Consider the following 9925-nt stretch of genomic DNA (forward strand, 5'->3'; position numbering starts at 1 on the left):
GAGTTAATTTTCCTCCTTGTAGCTGGTAGGGTGCTATGTTTTGGATTAGGATGAGAAGAGCGCTGATAACATGCTGATGTTTTAATTGTTGCAGAGCAGTGTTTACACCAGGCCAAGGACTTTTCGGCTTCTCGCTCTGTCCTGCCAGCGAGCAGGCTAGGGGTGCAGCAGGAGCTGGGAGGGGACAGACCCAGGACAGCTGACCCAAACTGGCCAAAGGGCTATTCCATACCATCTGACGTCATGCTAAACAATATATAGGGGTGGCTGGCCGGGGTGGGGGGCCGGCTGCTCGGGGATAGGCTGGGCATCGGTCAGCGGGTGGTGAGCAATTGCATTGTGCATCACTTCTTTCGTACACATTATTATTAGTAGTACTATTATCATTGTTATTATTATTATTATTGTTATTATTATTTTCCTGTCTTAATAAACTGTCTTTATCTCAACTCACCGGCTTCACTTTCCCATTTCTCTCCCCCATCCCAGAGAGGGAGGGGGGAGGGTGAGCGAACGGCTGTGTGGTGTTTAGCTGCTGGCCGGGTTAAACCACAACAGTTGGTAAAACTAATAGCAATTTCATTAAGCTAACTGCTCCTAATGCTAATAATAATTCTGTTAAGTCTTTATGGACATATTTTTCCTTGTCTTACTTTTTCAGATTTCCATTTGTTGCAGATACACTTCACGGTCTCTTGTGTCTCAGATTGGTGTTCTGTATGATCATTGTTAAGTCTTACTGTGACTTTTTAGACTTTGATATACCTGCCTTACACTGTCCTCAGAGACTTCAGTAAGAGCAGGAGTAGTCTTTATCTCAGGTTAAAATCTATGAAATACGTTTATCTATTAAATATTTTATTTATGAAGATGTTTAGCCCTAGAACTGATTAAAGAATTTTAAAAAATATAGTGAAATAGAAGTGAATTTGCCAGTGATTTGCCAAGGTCTTTCCAAATAAAAGCATTACCTTCCACTTTCTGATCATCCTTTTCAGAGGCAGACTGAAAATAGAGTTTTTGGCCAAAATACACTCCCTTTCCAACTTTAATCACCTGCTCCACTCTGCAAAACACTGTGCACTGCAATGCGGCTAGTAATGCTGTAGTGACTGCTGTAGCAGCCTTTTTATGTATGTGGTACATGAGGTCTGACAGTTCAGATCCTAGAGGAACACTTATCAGGAACAACTGGCACAGTCCAGTTGTGAAAAGAGGGGGGAGGCAGCCAAAAGTAGCTGTGGCCAGCTGATGGTGATGCTTCTGTGATGCTAACAATACAGCTTCGGGAAGGGTGGTGAGGCAAAGGAAGGGAAACTAAAGGAATAGTCAGAAAAAAAAATATTAATTTTCATCTTAAAAGGTAAATGAAACATAAATTCTGGCAAGTCTCAGGACTAGAATTAACCACTTGCATAGAATTATATGTTTTCCAGTCAGTAGAATCTTCTTTCCCAAAAAAAAAAAAAAGTGAATATTGGGTACTGTGCAGTCATTATCAAAAAATGAATATATTAAAAAATACCTCCTCTTGGATGGATGTTTTTCAATGTGAACTGGCAAAGAAACTGATTTTTTTTTTTCTTTCAACTTTTAGGCCTGCCAAGGTGTTGGGAAAAGAGGTGGGTCTGTATTGAACTTTACCTGACTGCATTGCAAGTAATGATTCCCCTAGTTTTGTACTTTTTTTTTTTTTTTTCTCATTTCATTCACACATATCCAAACATCTGTTTGACAACGTAGGTCTGGAATCAATAGTTTTGCTGTCATATTCAGTAGCTTGTGTATAAATGGTTGGTGGGCTCTGTCCAAGTCCTAGTGCATAGGCAGACAATACCCATCTTACCAAGCACTGAAACAACAGCCATCTTAGAAACACAGAATCATAGAATCATTAGGGTTGGAAAAGACCTCCAAGATCATCTGGTCCAACCATCCCCCTACCACCAATGTCACCCACTAAACCATGTCCCTAAGCACTATGTCCAACCTTTCCTTGAACACCATCAGGGACAGTGACCCCACCACCTCCCTGGGCAACCCGTTCCAATGCCTGACTGCTCTTTCTGAGAAGAAATGTCTCCTCATTTCCAGCCTAAACCTTCCCTGGCACAACTTGAGGCCATTTCCTCTAGTCCTATCACTAGTTACATGTGAGAAGAGGCCGACCCCCAGATCCCCACACCTTCCTTTCAGGTAGTGGTAGAGAGCAGTAAGGTCTAGCCTGAGGTTCTTCTTCTCCAGACTAAACAACCCCCATTCCCTCAGCCCGTCCTCATAGGATTTGTGTTCCAGGCCCTTCACCAGCTTCACAGCCCTTCAAAGTTTGCTTCACCAAAGAAACTTGAATATCAGGGTGCCCAGTCGTTCCTGGATGTGATTTTCCATCTGCAGGAAAGGCTGACTAATATTGGAATAGGTTGAGCTGCCACAGACACTTCACTTAATCTCTGATTATGGAGTCATTACTCTCCATAGCTGAATATTTCACAAACACTACATTTGCTTTTCTTTCACCAAAGAGCTATTTTATGTCTTTTTTATACATCTGTACGAAGTGAGTTTTTCCTTACTACTTCAGTATCACTTGTGCAATTGAGTTATTTCTTAATTTACTTTTGATGGAGAAAGATAAAATAGTCTGGAGCAATTATTTGCTCCCTCAGGAACTGCTAGTGAGCAACATTTGTACATATTTCCTTTCCCTTTGAAAATGGAACTTTCTGATTTTTGGTGAGGGCATCCGAGTGAGTCATATGTTAGGTGTGGGGAGCATTTCTGAAGACTAATACAGTGACTTTTTCTTCCCAGCAGTAGATTTGATAATGAAAATGCTAAACTTAAAGTGCATGTTTATAATGCAAAAAGTATTGTCTTCCTGCCTAGATGGAATTGATTAGATTCTCATCAGAGATGCTGCAGTGGTTTAGGACTACATAGATTCTAATCACGAGTGTTGGGGAAAAAAAAAAAAAAGAAGTATTTTGTGTTATTTAAGAATGTACTTGTCAAGGTGTTAGTAATAGGTTTCAAATAATAAATTGCCAATGCATTGGAATACTTTGTCTGAACAATTTTGCTGCAGATTAGATTTCACAGACATACACAGCATTTCTATTTGCTGGCTCTGTATTAGATTTGGCAAGAACTACTGCTCTGAAAAAAAAAAAAAAAGAAGTCTTCAGGCAAAATTGTGATGTAAAGATATAACAGATTCATATCTAAACAGGATGATGATGGGACTGCATAGGAGAGCTCTAGTGGCTCAGTGGAGCCATCCTGTGCAAGTATGTTTGAATTTTAAATATGACTCTATACATAATTTCATTTAAATATTTTTATTTTCTTGAAGCTACCAGGTGCAAAATGAAGTGATCAAAGGCAGGCCAGGTATGTTTTCAATCTAGTTCTGGAAATAATATATAGAGAGACAGCCAGAACAAACTCACAGATTCATATGATAACTGTCAAAGAACAAAATTTCTCCACAAGAAAGCTTGTGAATTGATAGCATTAGTATTCAGGCAAAGTAATACTACTATGTGAAGCTTAGAGAAGAAAGTCAAGGCAATACTGGAGCAGAGACTTGAAGCAAAGCTCAGAAAAGAGGTGAAGCAGAAACTAGGAGCTAATGGTAAGATATGGATATAAACAGACATAAATGTAAGGAAAAAAACCTTGACTGGGAGTAGGGTTGGACTAAGAAGCAGAGGTAATGCAGATCTGGAAGAAAGATGGGCAGGAGTGACTCTGGGAAGAGTCACCAGTTATCTTGCTGCAGAAAGCTTACATGTCTTTCAGATGGCCATTGTCCCTTCACCTGCAGATGGACCTCCTTTTGGGGTCACCATGGCTCATGGAGAATTATTAATCCAAAGGGATTATGAGCACCTGTGGCCACACAAACCATATTTACAATACTCATCACAAGAACACCTTGAGCGTTGAAAGAGGTCATTATTTAGGGACAAACCCTAGGCTCTAAGGATGGGAATGTAGAGGGGATGGGCCTACGTGATCTGGTGGTGGAAAAAAATCTTTTTGGCATTCTGCATTCAGACTTATATTGCTGGTAAAAGCAAAATGCTGGTAAAAGTAAAGATGCTGAAACTACAACAACATTTTTAATGAAGTGCAAATTATTACATTGGCTTAAGGAGCAAAAAGCAGATTTCACAATGTATCCACAATGTATTAAAATTAAAGAAAGAAAAAACAGAATAGAGTGAAAACAAAAAGATACACGATCAGGCATAACAGTATTCTATTGAAAAAAAAGAGATAATTTCAAATTAAACCAAAACCATTTGACTACTCCTTGTATTCAGTGGACAAATGACATTTTCACTGTCATGAAAGGTACATAAATACAAAAACATCAATTAACACTTTTTTATCTCAAATGCAATAAAACTAATTTCCACAGTGTGCTTCTGCCAAAGAATTTTCCTTAGAAATAAATAGAAACAAATGGTGAGTATTTCACTTTCTAGGAAGTCTAGAGTCTAGAAAAATGACAGTCTAGAAAGTGCTTTTTTTCCAGTCTATTCAGTTCAGATTAATTGTTTACTTTTGGATTGCATAGCTGGCACTTTATGGATCACCTTTATAGATATTTCAGATGTATTACTTTGGTGAGGTGTATCAAAAATTAAAATATTTGTTTCCATTTGGATATTGTTTTAAGCCCATTAAATGAACCAAATATCAGCTGAATGTAGAAGTTCCATGAAAATAAAATAGTGTTCCAAGTATTTAATCAGAACTCCCCAATATGGCTGCATTTTTCAGTGTCAGATCTTTTCTTTAAGCACCGGAAGTATTTTCTCTCTGCCTTGACCTCTAATTATCATTGCTCTTTGGACAATATTGTTCTAATACTGTCCTGAAATCCCTGAAAGGATAAATTGCCAGAGTGGTGGTTAATGGTCTGTGTTCCATGACCAATATTTATTTCCAAATGAAATTAACAGCGTTCACAATATCTCCAGTTCTAGCACTTCTAATTCTCTCCTGGAAATATAATGGCAAGAACTATTGTCTCATATGTCTCAAATGGCAATGTTGATACATAAATGAAAGAAAAGTATTGCAGAATCAAATATACTGCCCCCGAAAAAATTACTAACCTTCCCCTCCCCCCCAAAAAAACCCACGTTTGTAACTACCATTTTGAAGATGTTGATTTTTTTTTCCATCTGACAGAAGAATTTATCCAGTGTACCTTGTTTCAAGCCCTTAGGATATATCTGATGTGGTCATACGGTAATGTGTCTGTCAAACACCATTGCGACTGGTCTGTTTTCATTGTAACTGAAATGGTCAAGAGTTTTTCACTGCCTTCTGAGGTGAAAATGATCAAGAAGGTCTTGCAAAGAGACCATTCTAGTAAAAGTACACTTTTCACAAAATGTAAGTTGGTGTTTGAGTTGGCTAAAGTTTGATCAGGACACCTGCTGCCACCTTCCTTATTAGGGAAAAAACTTGAACTGGAGTGTCCTGGCCTAGAAATGATGATAAGCTGGTTGAGAAAATATCTATCTTGTTACAAAGAATGTATATAGTAAAGCTATTAATTCTAGATTTAAAAGACTCTTTTAGAGTTTATGAAGGTTTAAAGGTTTGGAAAGCAACATAAACTGAATAACTTATGCTGTGAATCTAAAATGAGTGTGTGACATGAAAATACACATAAACTTGGTATTCAAAACTTTGGATTTGTTGCTACTTTGCTTAGTGTCAAAATGCTCCTAATGTCTGGACTTTCACATACTGTAAATAGAATCATAGAATCATAGAATATCCCGAGTTGGAAGGGACCCATAAGAATCATCAAGTCCAACTCCTGGCACCGCACACGTCTGCCGAAAAGTTTAGACCATGTGACTAAGTACAATCAGTCCAATCTCTTCTTAAATTCAGACAGGCTTGGTGCAGTGACTACTTCACTGGGGAGCCTGTTCCAGTGTGCAACCACCCTCTCAGTGAAGGACCTCTTCCTGATGTCTAGCCTAAACTTCCCCTGCCCCTGTTTACAGTGAATAGGTCACCTGCCCCTCCACTCCCCTTCGTGAGGAAGTTGTAGACCGCAATGAGGTCCCCCCTCAGCCTCCTCTTCTCCAGGCTGAACAGGCCCAGTGACCTCAGCGCTCCTCATACGTCTTCCCCTCTAGGCCCTTCACCATCTTCGTCGCCCTCCTCTGGACACTCTCCAACAGCTTAATGTCCTTTTTGTACTGTGGTGCCCAGAACTGCACACAGTACTCGAGGTGAGGCCACACCAGCGCAGAGTAGAGCGGGACAATCACTTCCCTCGACCGACTAGCGATGCCGTGCTTGATGCACGCCAGGACACGGTTGGCCCTCCTGGCTGCCAGGGCACGCTGCTGGCTCATATTCAACTTGCTGTCAACCACAGCCCCCAGATCCCTCTCTGCGGGGCTGCTCTCCAGCGTCTCATCGCCCAGTCTGTACGTATAGCCAGGGTTGCCCCGTCCCAGGTGCAGGACGTGGCACTTACATAGAATTCATGTGAGTCTGTCAGTTAGGATTTTTCAGGAGATTTGTTGTTGACACTTTAGGAGTCCCAAATTTTATCAGTACAAATTTTAACAAACCCATATGGCAACAGGTGAAACATACTGGTTAAAAAGAGCAACTCAGTGAAATAGTCAATACTTTCTGTTTGTAGGCCTCTTCAACAGACTGCTTCAGTAGATCTTGCCTGCTCTACTTTCTCTCCATGCCAAAATGCAATTTCAAGTTTGATGTTTATTTAGTGTCCGTATTTACTTAGACCTTAACCTTACAGTAGTCATCATCATTTCATTTCAGACCTGCTGGGGTCAGTTCAGATCACTGTGGTATGTCTTTCTATTAAGATTAAGGCTAGTAATACAGGCTATGATCTATTTTGTCAACAACTGGAAGTTAAAATTAATAATACCCAGAAAGACCAGTCATCATTATGTTGGATTATACTAATAAGTGTGTAGAAAGTGATTAGGGCATCCATCCAGTTACACTGGAGAAACCTGATGTGAAGAAGAACAGATATAGACAGCAGTTGTTGGGATTTGTATTTCCCAGTGATATAATGATTATTGACTTGTTCTTCCATTACCCCAAGTTTGATCAACAGAATTGGTACCAATCTGAACAGTTGCATTTGGATTACTATTGGTCATTAAAAGTCATTGGTGATTAACAGATGTTAGTTTATGAATGAATGAAAAAAAAAAAAATGATGCTGGCCACAGTTTTCTGCTGGTAAAAATGTTTGCCCAATTTTGACATTCTGGTGGATAAATAAAAAGAATTTAATGGAGAGCTCATGTTACTGTCAAGCCGTCAGGTAGCTGTGTGTTTTCTGGCATTCCCAGATTATCAGTTTTCAGTTTATTTTGATTTTTTAAAAACAATATTATTTCAAACCACTTGTTCTGATGACTGTCTAGTAGATCCATCAAACATCACGTGTAAGGTGATTTTTGCAGCAGCTATTGCGAATAAGAATCTGCCATACAGTAAGAGTCATAAGGGAAGTTTTTTAAGAAAAAAGAAAAGGTCATCTGGTTTCAACTTTAAAGTACTGTCAACTAATTGTACAGAAAACACTGTGTTGAAATCTGGGAGAGAGACATGATTTCTGCATCATTTATTAGACTGAATTTCATCTGCAACAGGCAGAGTGGCAGGCTGAAGAACCTACAGGATCAATGGAAAGATCACTTTGAAGCAATTTCTTCATACTCTCACGCCTCTTATGTGAGCACAAAGCTTCCCTCAGCAAGAACGAAACTGAGATCACAGACTGCTCCCAGAAATGTGGTGAGCTATCAGACCTGGTAAGATCACAGCTGGTGACAGGTGAGGGTAGGTTTGTGGCTCATCTGCATAGGATCTTAATTTTTGATGGGTGGGAGGGTGGGAAGGGGGAAGTTATCACAGCATCCACAGAAGTATTTTTCCTTTATCAGCTACAGTGAATGTCTTTGTTTCTTTATTCATGTCTCAGTCAGCAGTGCACCTTGAGGCAAAGCTGGAGTATTTGGTGTGGATTTAGGGATTTAGACCAGATGTTTTACCTTTGACTATGTTCCTATGTTACAGATGTTTTCTGAGGAAATGGCTGAGTTTAGTGAGCCATATCCAGTTATCTTTTTTTCTCCCTGTTAGTCACTTGATTCAGCACGTCAAGCAAGTCTAGAAGACCTGAGGAAGTGACTCAAAATCCCAAGGAAGTGGTAATACTGATGAAAGAACTCTCAAGAGGAATGGAAACTCTCTTTGGATGGATGATAGATAAATGGCATTTTCCTTCAATTTCCATGGATGTGTAGCACAGCTGAGTCCTGCCCATTCTGTCTGTTTATTGTTAACACTGTGCAGCGATAGACAGGTTGGGAAAAAAACAGCTGTCTGTGGTATTGTGTTGTGCACATTTCTTAAAGAAGACCCTAGATACACTGATGGCATTTGCCTTGTTCTCTCAGCTTGGTGAATGTCTGCAGCTGACAGTCAACCTAGTCAAGCAAAAAGCAATGTGTAGTGAAGGAGAAATTATGAATCAGAGTGGGGACATTTTCTATTTATAACTTTACTGCAAGAGATAAATGTTCCAGGAACAGAGACGAGCAAATGCTACTTACAAACCCTTTCTTAGTATCTCTGGTGGTCCTATGTCAATGTTCAAGAATCTGGCGGAAGAATTAGGGGTTATCAGGGAATGAACTGCTGCTTGTGCAGCTTCTTTTTAGCAACTGTTCTTGGGTATTTTTCAAAATATAAGCCATAAAAACAAAAACGGATTGCAACTTCTAGCCTGGCTACCCAAGATTCGTTCTCATAAAGAAAAAGAAATTGGACACCAATATGTAACAGTGCCATCTGGTGTTAACAACAATGACAATAATATTAAAGTTTGTATTTTTATCTATTCAAGGATTTTTAACTTCTAATTTCTCACTAATTAAAAGACAGTGCATTGACCCTCAGATACATACCTGAAGTGCTCTGATATTATAGATATTGCCAGTTTCAAGCTGGTGATACTATTGGTTGGACAAAATTTAGTTCTTTGGGAAGAAAATAAATTTCTTGTTAATTTCCACTTTAATGTGATCATTATTTAATATTTTATAATAACTTGTTCCCTCTCTTTGAAAGCAGTAGGCAAATATATACATAACACTTTTCCTTAATTACCCTGAATAATGTATACATAACACTTTTCCTTAATTACCCTGAATAATGTAATGTATCATTAAAAAATATAGGTAGTGTCCTGATGTGTAGGAAACAGCTGTACAAATTTACAAGCTAATTAAATAGAGGCAAAAAGGTTGTATGCATGTGATAGAAACAGAGAAGGCACAACAGCTGATGACGTATTGAACCTGATTCCTTTTTAAATTAGCAATAAAATCACTGGCAGTTTTACACTGTCAATCACCCATGGAAGAGGGGATGAACTAGTAAAAAGTTTTGCTCTGTTTTTGCTAGAATAACAGTTGTCCAAAATAAGAAATATTCACTGTCTGTGGGAGTAAATTTTTTTATATCAGTGAATACTGCCTTTCTCTTATGATATTTGAAACAAGGAGTTCAAAATATTTTTCCTGGTGAATTTGTAGCTGTGAGAACATTAATTATTTGAATTATTATAATGAGATTGTCTTTTGGACAATCTTGAAAGACATAGATCAAACATGGACAGAAAGCAACTCAGGAGGATGAATACTTCCTTCACAAAAAGTATGATTTTGAATAGTAAATGTAAAATTGCAATAAGCTTATCTGTATTTATTACTTCTTGAGATATGAGCCAGTGCAATGGTTGTGTAAATCTACAATTACATTGAAAAACCCAAAGGTAAGATAGATTTCCATAGAAAAAGCTTTCTGTTGAGCCAATGGATTATTC

The 9925-nt window shown here is 38.7% G+C and overlaps 1 long non-coding RNA gene across 1 annotated transcript; it reads left to right on the plus strand.

The window, feature by feature from the left end:
- Positions 1 to 291: 291 nt before the first annotated feature.
- Positions 292 to 7842, plus strand: LOC125185041 (uncharacterized). The gene is made up of 3 exons (XR_010828674.1): positions 292 to 324; positions 1598 to 1622; positions 7686 to 7842. It is a non-coding gene; the product is annotated as an uncharacterized lncRNA (long non-coding RNA).
- The last annotated feature ends 2083 nt before the right edge of the window (positions 7843 to 9925 follow it).

This window comes from Anser cygnoides, chromosome 1 (genome assembly GCF_040182565.1).
Source record: "Anser cygnoides isolate HZ-2024a breed goose chromosome 1, Taihu_goose_T2T_genome, whole genome shotgun sequence".
Lineage (NCBI taxonomy): Eukaryota > Metazoa > Chordata > Aves > Anseriformes > Anatidae > Anser > Anser cygnoides.